At 37.4% G+C, this 17,708-nt stretch overlaps 1 protein-coding gene across 2 annotated transcripts in view; it reads left to right on the forward strand.

The window, feature by feature from the left end:
* NKAIN3 (sodium/potassium transporting ATPase interacting 3) overlaps positions 1–17,708 on the forward strand; it is a 421,429-nt gene that overhangs the window by 103,301 nt on the left and 300,420 nt on the right. The window lies entirely within an intron of this gene.

Consider the following 17,708-nt stretch of genomic DNA (forward strand, 5'->3'; position numbering starts at 1 on the left):
CTAAGGATTCAAAGTATGTCCTCAGAGGTAACAAGTATGGTTACAGGGGGGCCTCCTACATCAAGGATATGTTAGAGATCTTACAAGATATCATTGTAGTTGTTGTAAGAGAATCTTAGAAATTATAAAAGCAATTACTGTATGAAATACCTGCTTGACAGTGTTTTGTATATTGTAGATGCCTACTCTATATCTGCTGAGTCTCCATGGAATACAGGGTCTTTTATGAGGATATACGACACAATTTGTATTTAGAATCAGAACTCTGAGAATTCTACCAGTTTGCTAGAGGCATAAATTCTCCCCAAATTGTGCTCCTCTAATGGAGATCATTATTTTCATCATCATTATCGTTATCAGCAGCATGAGCGTCTCACCATCATCATTTCCCTTTATTGGGAACTTACTTTGTGCCAGGCCCTCTACAGACATTATCTCATTTGACTCTCAGCCATACCTCTGGAGAGTATTACTGCCTCATTTCATAGATGAAAGATGGAAGCCTAGGTGGGTATTATTATTTCCATTTATGTGTTACAAACTGAGACTCAGAGACATTATGATATTTACTTAAATCACTCACGTAGTAAAGTGCAGATCCAGCATCTAAACAACGCAGGTCCTTCTAACTTTAACTCCCATCAATTCTGCACAATTCTAAGTTAACAAGGAGGAGGATGGGGTATTTTTAAAATTTTGTTTCAGTGTACATGCAATAAAATTCACTCTCTTTTGCTACAGTTCTGTGAATTTTGATAAATGCTTAGTGTCATACTGTTGCAAACGCAGTGAATATATAGGATAGTTCCATTATCCCCCCAAATTCCCTTGCTTGGTCCCTTTGTAGTCAAACCTTTTCCTACCCTTAACATCCATCAACAACTGATATGTTCTCTGTCTCTCTACCCTTTTCTAGAATGGCATGCAAATGGACTCTATAGTATGCAGCATTTTTTTTCATCTGGCTTCTTTCACTTAGCATATTGTGTTTGAGACTCATACGCATTCACGTGTATCAACATGGATGAAATACTTTTGTACGTGTCCTGTAGTTTGTTTATCCATGCAACAGTCCAGGATGGCCTTGTGCTAGGGCTAGCAGTTACCAGCGCTTGAGCCTCAGTTCCCTTCCACATGACCTCCCCGGCACTGGCTTGGGCTTGTTCACACGGAGGCCTCCGTGCTCCACATAATGCTTATGCACTGGGGCTTCCTTTCTCTGACTTGATTATCCATTTTTTCCATCCTCTGTTGACATCTAATTTGCTACAATTCTATGGACCAAAGAAAGTCACTTGGCCAAGCCCCAGTTACAGGTACAGAGAAATAGACTCCATTTTTTGAAAGGACATGTGACAAAGTCACATCGAAAGTTGCAGAGAGTCAGATAACTTGCTTATTACTGTACTCACTCCAAATCTAAGTTTACTCATCTGTAAGGTAGTTGTAATAATACCCATCTCATAGGATTTGTTTTTAATTAAAAAAATTTTAAACAGAAAGCTCCTAATATAGTACTGTCACTAATACACAGCAGCTGTGATGATCCCTGTGGTGTCTGGAAAGGTTACTGTCAGGCAAAAAACACTAAGATGTAAAGGACATAATCTCTCCTTATAAGGAATTTTAGCTTCTGATTATTCCACCCCATCAATGTGAGATGTTAAGTCAATGACTTGATTTATGTCTAATTTTTGCATAAATGATAAATATCAATACTACAAATATTAATAGATTAACACATCTACAGGATGTTGCTTCTTGCTTTCCAACATAACATGGTGATGGGGAACAAGTTAGGAGCATTATTAACATATACAGTGGTATTAGAATGGATAACATGGTAAGACAGCACGATATAGTTAAAATCCTATTGGCTCTCACTGTGGCCTTCATTTTGGATGAAGAGCTTGAAGACACCCGGGGCAGAAAGTGATGTATCTGAATGAAGTCTCAGTGCCTCTGATTTCATGGCACTCTCCATATTTAGAATGCAAGCATTTTGAATTGATCCACTAACACACACACTTACACACAGAATATAAAATAATATCACTGTCAATGAAGCTGATTTCTACTAAATGTTCCTTGTGATTTCTACTATCTAATCTCCTAAGTTAGCCCTACCTACCATGTCTATTCTGCAGGAAACTAAGCCAAATTCGTTTACACTTTCCTCCCAGAGAAAGACCTTCGTTTCTTTTGCCCGAGACTTTTCTTGTGTTGATTACCCTTAGGAAATCCCCCATCTACCACTTCAGAGAACCTTCTTAATGTGACTGTCCCCTGGACTGGAGACAGTGACTTCCTTTGGCATTTGCTGTGGTGAGTGACTGTGATGCTTAACCTGGTTTAGCCTAAGTTTTCCATTTGAGAGGGAGGATGGAGCTGTGAGCAGGCAGTGACAGTTTTTGACATCTGATGGGATGCACAGCAGATGCCCACTAAATATTGTGGGTAGTGGGATATTTGGGATATTTTAGAGGAATCCTTTTATAGCTCCCAGCTCAGAAATGACATTACTGTTATCAGTGGTGTCCTTCACAGATCTTTAAAATTTTATCGTTTCACAGGGATGCCATTGGCCTTAGTGCTCTAAAAATCCTGAGCCTTGCTACTACCATTCTGATATTTAATTAGAATAGAAAATAAACTTTATCATCCCATCTGTGCCTTGAATTACCGATTTCCTTGAAAAAAAGAAAAAGCCCCAACTGCTTCTAAAATTCACACTTTGTTGTTTTGCAGAATGATAATATAGTGTTGGAGTTTTTTTGTTTAAATTAAAGTATTTTCAACTTGAAATATGGACTTCTTTTTCCTGAGGAGTGCAAACTACTCTACAGCAATAACTCATTTAGATCTTCAAATTCTGTGGGGGGTGGCAAGTGATAAGTAGTATCTCCATTTTATGGGGAGGACAATTGAAATAGAGTGAGATGGTGAATTGCTCTGAGTCACAGAGCATGGCTGTAATGGAACTCAAAATGGAATCAGGGTCTCTTGACTCCCAATTAGTTCTTCATCCACTAGATCATACCACCTGTCCCTCAGTCCTTGGCAAATAGATGATAAATTTTTACATAAAACCAACTCTCAGTTACCCATAGTTAGAATGTGCATCTACAGTCATATCATTGCTCTATAGTTGATTATGGGGTGTCTGCCTGCATCCTTCGGGTCACCTGTCTCATTGTGGCTGTGGCAAAGGCAGAGAGAAAGGCAAATAGGAAGACAGTGGTGGAAGCAAAAGGATCTTGTGTGCGGGAAATACATAACCTAGAAAGTTATAAGAAACAGATTTTAGTTTCCAAGTTGGACGGACACCGCCCTCTATTTGTATAGATGAATACAAATGAAACTGACATTCCATCCTTCTCAATCATTTTCACATGTAAACATGGAAATTGAGTAAACAAATGGCAAATCTAAACCACAACATAAGCAAGCAATGTTTGAAGCCAGGGTTCTCACAGTTCCACAAGATCACCGCCCTTCCAAACGCACAGCAGATTTCATGTTGAATCTCTGATATGAGGGCATGACAGTGCTGAGAGTGTGTGAGAGTCATTGACTGGTTGCCAGTTGGGAATGGTGGCAGTTAGAGCAAATATATCACAGGGTTCAGTAGGGAGATCATTTCAAATTCTTAGATTTCACCTACGCAATAGTTTGGTCACGGTGCCTTGGAGAAATAAAACTGAAGCATGTTCCCGGGGAGTGGAATGAGCTGTTATCATGCTGTCTTCTTTATTATTATCGTAATTTGATTTCCCAGTGGAGGGGATGGGACCCCAAGCAGGTTAGTCTCAGATGAAAGGAGCAAGATTCCTTTTGTTCATTCAGGAGTGACGGGAAAAAGTGGGTCATGATTAAGGCTTGGCAGTCCAGAGAGGTCCTGTGTGGTGGATATGATATTTTCTATAAATTAGCTCTTCTGTGGAGAGTGACTGAGAGTACTAGCTGTAGGCATGTGGAGAAAGCGATGTAAAGGAGAGCCAGAGGACAATGGAGCCCACTTACAGATGGAGACCATGAGTTCGTGGGGGAAGAATCAGCAGAGCTGTGGGCTTCCCATCTGCTATTGCCGTGGGAGGGGCCCAGAGTAGAGAAGGAGATCGAGAATCAGTCCAGCGATGGTCCCTAAAACCAACATGTCATGTAAGCCATTCCAGTCACTGAAGTCACCTAGGTGATGGTGATGTAGGGGTGGAGGCTTCTAGGGAGAGCACCCTCAGCCGGTCTGTGTCTTTATATGGGCTTTCAGTTTCCAGTCATGGAGATGAGGGGTGTGTTGTTTAGCGTGCTAATATATTACAATGAGCTATGAGGAGACTAGGGCTTACCGCAAGGTGAAATTAGTCACTGTGTTGGATCCAGCTGGTCTTCTGCCAGTTCTAAGCTATAAATCTATTGGGGTTGGTCTTACTACCTCCTTGACTGTCCCTGTAGCCCTTATTGGTTAAAGCCCCTTCGCCAATACCCTATCTCAATGGCAGGACTTGGGTGGAGAGTAGTAGAGCCTTCATTTAGTAAATGAGGGAAGTGACAGGGAGGGTAGACATAAAGGTAAGGAGAGTAGCATACCCACGTGGCATAAATTGCATGCAGACACAAAACAAATTAAATATTCTGACAAGATCAGGTTATGAGCCAACAAAAACATTAATTAAACTAACAATTGTAGTAAACCTGGCTTTATATTGTCTTGATTGTAAATACTTGCCATGTTAGTCCACTGCTCCTTGTGTAAAGACAGGTATATGAAAAAAAAAAGCCATAGTATTATTAAGAGTGTGATAGTTTGCTTTTACATTAGAAAGAGGATCTAATCTATAGTTATTTGCACAAATTCAAAATATTTCAAGAGTATAGATTGATTAATATAAGCACATACTTCTGTTTATGTGCTATCCATACTACATAATTTCTTTTACACATGTACCCTGAGTGTTGTACCAGAATCCACATTTCATTATTTATCTAAAGCCCTTTGTGAAGTACAATAATAAATCTTAATATTAAGTTACTTTGGTTACTCTCTTTTTAATAACCCTATGATATTATCTTTGTAAATATAGCTTCCAGTTGGTAATTTCTTTTTCAATAATTGAGGGAAGTAAAAGAAGAAAAAAATTACTTTTTTGAGTGTGATTTTATTAATTTTCACAGTTGCTAAGCCAGAAATAGAATGATTGCTCAGAGTTTACAAATCTGCTAGGTCAGTATATTCAACAAAAGTTTTACAGGAGTCCCAGAAATGGTACCTGCATTGGAGTGAAGGCAAGATCTTGAATCCTTGGAGGACAGATTTGCATTTCTCCATTGTTAATTTTAGTAATGTGAAAATAGTTTGCATTGATGAGGACTTTTATTAATGCAAAATAGACTTCTGCCCTAGTTTTACATTACTTTAATATTAATAACAATATGCCTGAGATTACGCCAAATTTCTATGTCAGTACAATTAGTAGGTGGAACAAAATGTGAATAAATTATTCACATACAAATAAGAACATTATTGCTTTTCAAAAGCTGGTCATTGGGGAATCACAGGTACAGGTGAGATAACCACCTGAATACGATACAGTTGCAAAGGGACAAGGACACAAAAGTTGATTTTGTCTGCATTGCACATTGGTGACTTGTATGTAGAGATCTTTAATAAGGAACCCGTTTGCAACAGTATATTTAATCAATATTTAAATAAATAAATTACAAATAGTAAAGTCTAGCAGCCCAATGTCAATTATATCCCCCTCTGTTCTATTCAGCAAGTATCCATCAGTGCCTAGTACCTGCCAGGCATTGGGCAAAGCTGAGGTTAAATACAGACTAGCTTGAGACCCAGCTGCTGGCTACAATGATGAGCTTACAGGTGTCTTTGCTCCCTAACATACACACACATCATAGCTCAGTAAATCTTGGTTTATTGGTACGAAACTAAACATGGAGAATCAAATTACTTAATTCATGTACTTGTAAACCTGAACAAAAGTGATTATAAACACTTTCCTTAAAAATGCGAGTTATCTGGATCAATTGTTTACCGATTCACAAGTTTTAGTTTTGAGTTTATTTTGAAATAATCATGATCTCCCTGCTTGATATGCCTATGACCACAGCACTTTGTACATGGTAAGATTTCCATGAGTGTCTTTAAAAGAATCAGGAAAAAAGGGAATGAATAAACATTATACATTTGTAGTCTAGAATGTTCATTTCAGAGAAATATGTATTTTATGCAAAGAGAAGATAAAGTAAAAAAATATTCTTAACGAAGAAAAAATATCAAAGAATAAACTATAACTCCTGAAAACTCTGTCTTGAGGGAATGAGTGGTCTGACAGAATCATGCCAATGTTCCCTCCTGACACACAATTTAGCATGTCTGAATTATATTCCCTCTAAATAAAAAGGGAAAAAATAATACTGGGCCTTTTCAGTAGAGGCAAAATATAACAATTGGGACTAATTCATAACTGAAGTAGTTTTATTAGCAAAAAAATGTGCTTCTGAGCTTTGGGAAAATAAGATTATATATATATATATATATGCGCCTAAGCGACCGAACCATCGAATAACCAAACAACTGGTCGACCGGTCGCTATGATGTGCACTGACCACCAGGGGGCAGATGCTCAATGCAGGAGCTGCCCCCTGGTGGTCAGTGAGCTCCCACAGCCAACCTCTTGCAGCCAGCCAACCTCCTGCAGTCCCTACTACCCCACAGATGGCCCTTGGAAAATTTACACAAAAGTGTCAATACCAGGGGGCTGGGATCTTTGAGGGCCATCTTAGAGTCTGACCACTACAATTAAGAATTTTTGTTTGGTCACAAAAGCATAAGAATCTTCCCACTATTTTTTCCCCTCTTCCCTCTCTTCCCTAAAGCTATTCCCAAATCTTAGATCTGGTTTTCTTTGTTTATTGCAGATGCTACACATGTCTGTTATGGTCTCAGTTATTTCTCTAAGTCTGTCTCATTTCCCTGGTCAGGTTATCTACTGATTTTTCCCACCTTCGGTTAATTACCTCATGGCTGTTTGCAGGCCACATTTGCATATTCCCTGCTAGTTGTAAAATAATAATAAAGATACGATTACTAATATATATTTGGCTAAAACATATTTCACTCTTATTACAACTCTTTCTTCCATTATTCTAAATTATAGGGCACCCAGGTTTACCTTCCTTCCACATAATCTGGCCACCCCTGTCTCTACACCATTTCTTTTCTGCTTTTCTCACCTGTAACCGCCATCCTTTTCTCCCTAGCTTAATCTTGCTCATGTTTATAGTCGAAATTCAGGTGTTCTTGATGGGTCTTTTTTCCTTCATAAGCTCACTAATTTCTCTCTTCTCTTAACAAAATAGAATGTTAGTAATTTACACCATGCAAGTTATCACTTGACTGTAAATTATTTTGAACCAGTATCCAATTGTTTGAAATTTATGAGTCTCCTTTCTCCAATAAGTTCTTTGATCAATATTGCTCACTACAATATAAACAAGAATAATTTATCACAGTCACCACAAATGTTTAATGAAATATTGTTTCAAAGCCTTCCTTAAGAAAATCATTCATGCCTTACATTTAGTTTCTACCCTCAGTGCCTAATACGTGACTGAGTACATACAAGGTAAACAAGAAATACTTGATGACCTGTTATGGGCAACTAATATTTAGGCATGTAAATAATTTCATGGAATATAGTTTCAACATCATAAAATGGAGAAGGCTGCACCTCACTAAGAATTAGTGTCTGCCGTAACATATGAACCATGTGTGTGAGCTCTTAAGATGGACCATAGCTAAATTTAAGAAAAACATAAAATTTATATGATGCCCAAGATTTGTTTTCCAAACACAGGAAAATAAAATTCTGGGAAATAAGATTCTAAGTTGCTCCGGCTATAAGGTAGAAAGCAAAATCTTTCTTTCCCCGACAAATAAAATTTTATTAACGTATTTACTCTTACATTAAAATAATATTAACCTATAGTCTAAAGCTATTGTTCTGTAATTTCTGGGCTGTAAACTTTTCTAAAACCTTTAATTATAATGTTAAAGCATTTATTCAACAATATCATATTTATATGCATTGAGTTACCATTTTAATTTAGATTAAAAAATTTCCACTGATTTAGACAAAGTATTTTAAGCACAATAAGTATTTAAGAATTTTCTTCTTCCTCTATATCTTTCTGTCTTTAATTCTATATATGACAAGAGGAATGTGTTTTTCTCAAATTTGTTTGAGATCATGCAAATAAATTAAAATAGACAATTTTATTGTTCTTTATGTATTTTTCTGGGAAAAATTTAATGAAAATATTCATTTATAGTAAATTTTGAGTGATGTTTTAATTATTTTTAGTTGTGAATTGGGTACATTTTTCTTTATTATTATTTAGTTAACCACCTTGCTGATGCTATAATCACTGACTGTCATTCCATTTAGGCTACTATAACAAAGGTACCACAAACTGGGTAGCTTTTAAACAACAGAAAATTTACTTCTCACATTTCTGGAGGCTGAAGCCCAATATTAAGGTGCCTTTAGGTTTGGTTTCTGTTGAAAGTTCACTTCCTGTTTCATGGATGGTTCTCTCTGTATCCTCACATACTTGAAGGGGCTAGAGACCTCTCTAGAGTCTCCTTTATAAAAACACTAAGCCCATTCATAAGGGCTCTACTCTCATAACCTAAGCACCACCCAAAGTCCCCACCTTTTAATTATTAGCACCTTGGCGTTATGATTTCAACATATGAATTTGGGGGGCATATAAACATTCAGACAATATCATTGACTAAGTTAGAAAGTTTATAATAAACTAGATATTTATAGATGAAAATTTTGCAACAATTTCTATTTCAGATTCTACTGGAAAGAAGATTTTTAAATATTTAACTTTTACTGATTTTCAAAATAATATGTGATTACACTATTATAAAAGAAATAATAGGCGACATTAATAGAGAAGAAACAAAAAGGACCTATAAGTATCACTACTCAGAGATAAATATATTAATTTTTCATACATTCATTCTTTTTTCTATGCATATCTATATCTATCTATATATCTATATCTTTATCTATATCTATATCTATATCATCTATATCTATATCTATATCTATATCTATATCTATATCTATATCTATATCTATATCTATATCTATATCTATATCTATATCTATGTGTGTGTGTGTGCGTGTGTGTGTCTTTTTCTACCTCCAAGAAGATGAGAATCATGGTGTCTATGAGTTCTTTTTTTTTTTATAATTAACTTAACATTGCATTGAATTTATTACCTGATAATAGTTTTCAAAAATATAAAGCGAAGTGGCTACATTGTGGTCTATAAAATTTATGTACCATAGTTTATAATTTTTTAGATATTTTGATTACCATTTTTATATATGTAATAAACTCTGAACACAAGATTTTGAACATAGCTCTAGATATTTGTCACATTATTCAACACAATAGATTTCCGCAGTGGAAGCAGAGTCTCCTAAGACTCTTGATAAACATTTTCAAGATATATTTTAAAGCTTGTACAATTTTATGCAGATGCTATTTTTTCAATTTACCCAGAGCCAATAAATATATTTGTGCACAGATTGTTAATAGCAACCTCTGGAGTTGTGCAGTGTACAACTCACATAACTGAACTGGTGACTCCTTCCCCCTGCACAGTAAGAGGGTATCCATCTCATTTACTGTCACTAATATTAAATGTACTCACTTTTAGAATCTCTGACAAAACAAAAGATGGAAAAAAAACACATCCTGCTCATTGAGCATTAGTTAAGGTTAAGTTGCATTTATCAGAGTCTCAAAAAACCCCAAAAACCAAACCCTCAAATTCTGTGGTTTGAAGAGATAGAAGTTGATGTTTCTTCTTATTTAATGGTCCAGATGTAAGCAAAACAGGTCCATGTCAGGTAGGAGGGTTCTTCTCCGGTGTTGTCCAATGACCTTGCTGCTGTCGTCATGTTTTTCCACCACAGCTGTGCTCCCGGCTACTTGGTTTAATATAGCACGTCACCATGACCACTGTGCTCCACACAGCATAATAAAGGCTAGTGAAGAGAAGAGGCAGGGCTCCCTTTCCTATTAAGGGCACAATGTGGAGTTTGCTTATAAAACTTCTACACATATCCCACTAATCAGAACATAGTCACCTGGCAAGATCTAATTGTTGGAGCAATTGGAAGACACAGTGTTTATCTTGGTCCATTACAGACCCAGCTATAAAACTAGGAACAATTTGGGGAAAAGGTCTATCTCACTCTGCCATACAGAGAATCATACATCATTTGCAATGTGTTTGATTACTGCTGTGGTTGTCATTTAAATAGTTTCTTCTTTGAAATACACATTAGTGCCCTTGGCTAATTTTTCCACAGGTTTAGTTTCATATATATATATATCTTCATTTCATATATATATAATTTTGTTATATATATAAAATTTCAGAGAGGAAAGGAGAGGGAGAGAGAGATAGAAACATCAATGATGAGAAAGAATCATTGATAGGCTGCCTCCGGCATGCCCCATACTGTGGGTGGATCAAGCCCGAAACCTGGGCATGTGACCTGACTGGGAATTGAACTGTGACCTCCTGGTCAATGCTCAACCACTGAGCCACACCAGCTAGGCAGGATTCGTTTTTTTAATGAGTTTTTCTTAAAGGCTTTATTAATTATTATCTACCAGATTCAAGTATTTTATAAAGTTTTGTGTTTATTGGCATTTTACAGGTTAAGTACCTGTAATAACATGTGGTCAAGCACGTATAATAACATTTTATTGCTTTTATACGTAGTTTCTCATTCCTCAAATTATTCAATATTTAATTTTAGGATTTTTTAAATTTTAATTTTCACTTGTAATTCTATATTTACCTATAGAAGTTTTTGTTTTTTGAAAATTCTATGAAGAGAAATACCCAATTTGAGTTTTATTGTTTACAAAATTACTTTTCTTTAGAAATTTTATGTGATTTATCTATTTGACATTTTATTGAAAATGTTATAAAATTTTATGTCATATTCTTATACATCTTAGCATATTTTTAAGGATTATCTGTTCTATTCATTGACCACTCCAGAATTGATATTCAGCCCAAATACATGAGTATGGAGAATTTTAATGAGATCTATTCTCAAAGTTTCCAGTGACTACCAGATCACTTGTGAGATATTTTGATTCTTTGGTTTTTTCTTCAGTTTATAGTTGTTTTGAATGACCCTCTATTCTTACTCTCAAAAACTGGTCATAAAAGATTTAAAATATAAAAAAATAAAAATGTTCTTGATTGTCTTTTCTGATTATACTGATAATTCTAAAATATTCCTATCATCCAGCTTTGATGAGCAAGGGACAGCTATCTGTCAATCTTAAATGTATGAGTGTTTTTCAAATATAGAGTATTCAGAGATCAATAAATTCCAAAGGGTCATTTTAAAATGGTGTTCCACCAATTGCATTTTAGTCAACAAGAGCTAAATAAATTGAAGCTAATATTAAAAGTTGATTTTTTTTAAAAAGTCCTCAAATGCATTAAAGAAGAAAATTTAAGTACACATTTTAAATCAAGACTTTAAGAAATTTTGGCTATGTTTATTGTCTTGATGGAATAAAATCCAAAGTTATCTCAGAACAAATGTACATTTTATTAAATGAAAATATGCCAGAATATCGGAATCATTTTCTATGACTTTAGTATACTTACTTTAAATTATGCTAAAACAGGAGATGGTATATTATCTTATGTATTATTAATAATTTACAACTGCTTATTCTAATAAACTTAGAAACACTAGTTTTATTGATAGAAATGTATACAGAAAACCTTATATACTTTTGCTCTTTATTATTTTTTTCTTCATCAATATTAGACAAAATAGGAAAATATATATATATATCTTACCTAATAATAGACAAACATGGTAATTGACCATCCCTTCTCTACACCTCCCATGGACTAATCAGTGAGATATGCAAATTAACTGCCAACCAAGATGGCGGCCGGCAGCCACGGAGTTGCAGCGAGCAGGAGGCTTGCTTGCTCCAGTGATGGAGGAAGCCAAGGTTCCCCGCCTGCCATGGCCTGCTCTAAGCTACACTGAAAGCAACAAAGTTTCATTTATAGAAGGTAAATAAACCCCAGATACTTGCTTTCAGCTGGCCGTGGCCACGGAGCTAGAACCTTGGGTTGCCCTTGGTGATGGTGGAAGCCAAGCCCTGGCCAGCTCTGAGCTCCACTCCAGGTTACAAGTTTCAATTATAGAAGGTAAATAAATCCCAGAAAAAATAAAGAAAAAAAGGAGAGGCTGGGAGCTTTCATCACCGAGGAGGCTTGGCCAGCCTGAAAACTGCCCTCAGCCCCTCATCCAGACCGGCCAGGCACCCCAGTGGGGACCCCCACCCTAAAGGGGGTGTGGCCAGCCTGAAAACAGCCATCAGCCCCTCACCAAGACTGGCCAAACCTCCATGGGGTGGGCTTGACCTTCCTGAAAACAGCCATCAGCCCCTGACCCAGGCTGGCCAAACCTCCATGTGGTGAGGGTCCCCACTGGGGGGAGGTCTTGACCAGCCTGCAAACAGATATCAGCCCCTCATGCAGGCTGGCCAGTCACCCCAATGGGGACCCCCACCATGAAGGGGTGTGACCAGCTGCAAGCAGCCATCAAACCCTCACCCAGGCTGGCCAGGCACCCCAGTGGGGACCCCCACCCTGAAGGGCAAACCAGCTGGCCCCCACCTATGCACCAGGCCTCTATCCTGTATAATAAAAGGGTAATATGCAAACTGACCCTAACAGCAGAAAGACTGGGAATGATTGATGATTATGACACACACTGACCACTAGGGGGAAGATGCTCAATGCAGGAGCTGCCCCCTGGTGGTCAGTGCACTCTCCCACAGGGGGAGCTCTGCTCAGCCACAAGCCAGGCTGATGGCTGCCAGTACAGCGGTGGTGGTGGGAGCCTCTCCTGCCTCCTCAGCAGCGCTAAGGATGTCCGACTGGAGCTTAGGCCTGCTCCCCACTGGCAAGTGGACATCCCCCGAGGGCTCCCAGGCTGCCAGAGGGATGTCTGATTGCCATCTTAGGCCCAATCCCCTGGGGAGCAGGCCTAAGCCAGCAGGTGGTCATCCCCCAAGGGGTCCCAGACTGTGAGAGGGCACAGGCCAGCCTGAGGACCCTCCTCCCCCAAGTGCACAAATTTTTGTGCACCGGGCCTCTAATATATATATAAAAGGGTAAATGCTAATTAAACTGGATGTCTTCTCGATGTCCTTCTGGACAAAGCCATGGTGGTGGGGGCTGAGGCAGAGGCAGTTAGGGGCAGTCAGGGGAGTGCAGTTAGGGGTAATCAGGCCAGCAGGGGAGCAGTTAGGGGTGATCAGGCAGACAGGCAGGCAGGCGAGCGATTAGGAGCCAGTGGTCCTGGATTGGAGAGGGTGCAAGCTGGGCTGAGGGGACTCCCCTGCCCCCTCTGCACAAATTTCATGCACCAGGCCTCTAGTATAGATAATAAATTATTGGTTTGTCATTAAGTGAATGAGCAATGACAAAAACCTGAAATAAATATTGCTATGTCTTAGAAGTATCTTTTATACTTAAATGTGCAAATGTGATTTGGGACTTTATAAAATTAAGCCAACTGAATGCCATTCAGGGTAAATAGATACTGCATTTTCCTGATAATTTTTCCCACATTTCCTGACTTGAATGTAGACCATAGTCAGAATATATTGCTTTGTAGCATAACTTTCTTTTTAAATATATTACTCTGTTTTAATAGACTTTTCTGCATACTGATTAGATAGAGCAAGCTGCATTGTCAATGAAGCAAATATAGCATGTCACTGTCAAGGTACTCTAAATGAAGCTTTGATTTAATTTCCAGATATTTTGCCATTTAAATTGAGAAATGGGGAGGAGGGTAAAGAAAAAGGATTCAGTGCTACTGCTCTTACGATGCTTTGTCCCAGGATAATCATGTTCTTAACAAAATGTGTGATACGACTATTAGCACAATTCTGCCGTTCATGACAGGAACTCTGAAGATTTGATAAGAGCAGTCAAACAAACATGGACAAGAATGAACTCTGCTAGTTATTTTCAGTAAACTGGATTCAATTATGCTCAATAAATGCATCTTTAACTGGTCTTACAAAGCCTTCACAGGATGTGGACATGGCTAAAAAGAACTGTATTTCCTGGTTTGGTGGCAGTCCATACTTTTCCCCTCTATTTTATGTTTTAGTTTTGGGGTTCTTATATGGGGTTACCATTAGGTTTACGAAAAAGAAAGTTTCATATGTACAGTAGTCCTTTTTCTTTTGACTGTATCTGGTCTCCATCCCCCTTCGCAAATTCAGATCTTTACCCCCTGCCCATCCATGTTTTTGTTGTCCCTATTTATGCTGTAAGTTTGTTGGTGATCTTACTCGTAGTTTTGTAACCTTTTGTTCTTTGTATCACGTACAATAATCCTCCTGAGTAAGACCTGTATTTCCTTATATTGCTGTTTTGGCCGATTACCTCAGCCAGCAGTCAGTATTTAGCTATGATGTGGAAACATGACCGGCTTTCACTTAGCGATACTATGAAAAAGCTGGGATGTCAGGGAACTAGTTGTAGACAGGTAGTATTTTAGCTTTAATGACTTGTAAATATTAATCAGAGTGGAAATTTGGAGACTGACAAGGGGATTTACCAAAACCCTGTCAAGTCAACCATGTGGTGTGTAGTGTTTCTATGAAGCACAGTTGTGAGGATACAGTGTTTCAAATCTCAGATTTTGATTTGCATTTCATCTAACATCTCTAAATCACTCAGATCACTCTGTGAATTAGGAATTATTTATAAGTATTATCTATATCTGCCCGTCAGGCTTGTGAAACTTCAGATGGTAGACGTGTGTGTTTGTGTGTGTGTGTGTGTGTGTGTGTGTGAGAGAGAGAGGGGGGGGGGGAGAAGGAGATAGAGAGTTATTAGAGATATCTGGATCATAATAATGCCAAACAAATGGTATTTCTTTTATTTTTATTGTCAACAAGTCATCATCAATTCTATACCGTCATAATGGAGCTGAACAAGTTGGTCAGGTACGTTTTCATTTTTCAGCATAGTGATTGATGACACATGAAAAGCCAATACTGTATCCTAATATTAACTATGTCTAGAGTCTACTCTTCCTGCTCCTTTCATTTTTTATTATAATTTATATCAGCAATTTTCAACCTTTTTCATCTCATGGCACAAATAAACTAATTACTAAAATTCTGCACACACAAAAAAATGGGTATAATTGTGATACATTCACACAGGAAGGCTGTTGTGTTGGCTGTTGTCATTTTTTTTTTTTTTAATTTGACAATCGAAGAGAAAAGAGGTCAGTGCCCCTGACTAAATAGTCAGGTATTGCATGTTTTAAACATTCTTGCAGCACACCATTTGAAAATGGTGACTTATATCACAGATGATTCACGCCTTAGTTTTGTGTTGAGGCATTTATTGATATTTATGTACATTCCTCAAGGGCATTTTGATTAATCCATAAACTATCGCAACACCCTTCTTTGTTTTGCTAGTACAAATAGAGGGGAAGTCTATTTGGAAAGGGGCTGTGGGGAAAGAATCATAGAAGGGATGGAAGTCCATGTGGATACTGAATAATTGATGGGATTCTTGTAGACATGAAGAGGTAGTATTTTAGCTTTTTCACCCTATGCAAGCACCACAGGCATAGAATGAAAAATGAGTTTAGGTGGCTTCATGAAGCTGGTTTACCGAGAAATGGCACAGTAATGTGATTTAGGAGAAAGGATGTGTTAGAAAAATAGGGAGACTAGCACTCTTAATATTTTAAAACCATGTTCGCTATTTTGCATTTTATATTAATGTTACTTGGAAACCATTCTTCTTTCCACAAGGTGAGTTTTCTTATGCCACATTCAAAGACAGTCTGAATCAAAGAGTGATTCCTGGTTTGGTTACTTTAATTCTAGATATGTATCATTTATGTAGTCTTTAAAAATGGAGGTTCTAAAAAATGAAAACTAAATTCTTTAAATGTATTTTAAAAGAACATGACAAACTAAGATGCCCCTAATGGATTTTTCACTTATATATCTGCGCTTTTTAGTTAAATACAGTTTGTATTCAAAATAAACATATTGATAGCATTTTCTCCCTCTGAGCCTGTTCTTTTATTTGCCCAGAGCTCTGCCAGACTGATTTGTATTAAATTGACTAAGATACATGACCCACAGTAAACCAATATTGTATTTGAAATTGTGAATTCAGAAAGGTGAATGGTAGACAAACAATGATCATTTCAGGTGAAAGTTTCTTGTAACAAATAGATTAAACTATCACAAAATGAAGCAAATTACATCTTTGTGTTTGTTCTTACCCACTGCTTGTATGTGAAAAACATTATTGCTATAGCAATTGATTTTCTTGTATTTTAAAATAACGAAAGGTTTTTAAAAATATTTTCAGATAACCTAAAAAAACAACAGTGATTTATTTTCTGCTGAGTCTTGTTAGCAATCAATGGTAACAAGGACTGTAAAAGTGCCTTAGAGAATGCTTAATTATCTGCCTGAGGTACTCTAAGAATAACCAATAGGAGGGCATATAAAAAAGGAAAAAGTTAATTAACTTGCTCTAACAACTGTATCCACCAAATTAAACTATAGCTGACTTATAGTTATTCCGTGTCATAACCCTTTAGATATTTATGTATATGAGAGAGAATCATTTTAACAAAGGAAATAAGTAATCGAAAGTAATGGAGAACAGTTGACTACATGGATTTTTCCTCAAAAAGCTTCTAATTTGATCATGTCTCTTTATTGTCTGCTCAATTTGCTCGTCTGTAAAAGATAGCCAATTCTCTCAAAATAACCCATAGAGATGCATGAAGAAGGTCTCTGATGTTGTAAAAATACTAAGGGAAAATGGGATATTACTATGGTCCTTTGCAAGTCTGGAATCACCGGAGACGGGAGATCCCGGAAGAAGTGGTTTTATTTAATTTCCCAGTGGAGCACTGCCTTTCCAGTCAAGGAAGAACTTAGCCTACGAGCGCTTTTATCACTTGGAGGAACTTCAAGAAATAGGGGAATTATTTCCTGACAGCTAGACAATCATTTTAACGAACTGCTCCCAGGTTAGAGCAGAGGACTGTGGCACACTTTTAGATTTGTGACCCAGGAAACCCTCTCTGATATTGATGTGACCAAAGGGCTTATGCATCCAATTAATCTGTGACAAAAACTGTACATTAGCATGGCATTGGATGTCTGTCATAACATTGCACATTATCTTTTTTCATGCTGTCTTTGATCTTTCTTGAGGGCTGTGTCAAGGGAAATAGTGTGTCTGCAGAATAATTCACGCGCTTTGAAGAGAGAATGCATCCCAGTTTAAGCCCTTCAGCCTGGACCATGTAAATTGAATTTCGAACATGGATTTCACATTTGCTCCAAACATTTGCTCATCTCTCAACCTGAGCATGTAGTAATGAGTCTAAGAACCAAAGACTGTTTTGTACCTTGGAACCTGACTTGTCATTTAGAAGGTCGCCATGCATTTCACACTCCTCAGTTCTCTTGATCCCAAAGCAGTGCCTTTATATTTGATCAGCACTCAGCCCTACCCATTACACCCGAGC

Source organism: Myotis myotis, unplaced genomic scaffold (genome assembly GCF_014108235.1).
Source record: "Myotis myotis isolate mMyoMyo1 unplaced genomic scaffold, mMyoMyo1.p scaffold_m19_p_16, whole genome shotgun sequence".
Classification (NCBI taxonomy): domain Eukaryota; kingdom Metazoa; phylum Chordata; class Mammalia; order Chiroptera; family Vespertilionidae; genus Myotis; species Myotis myotis.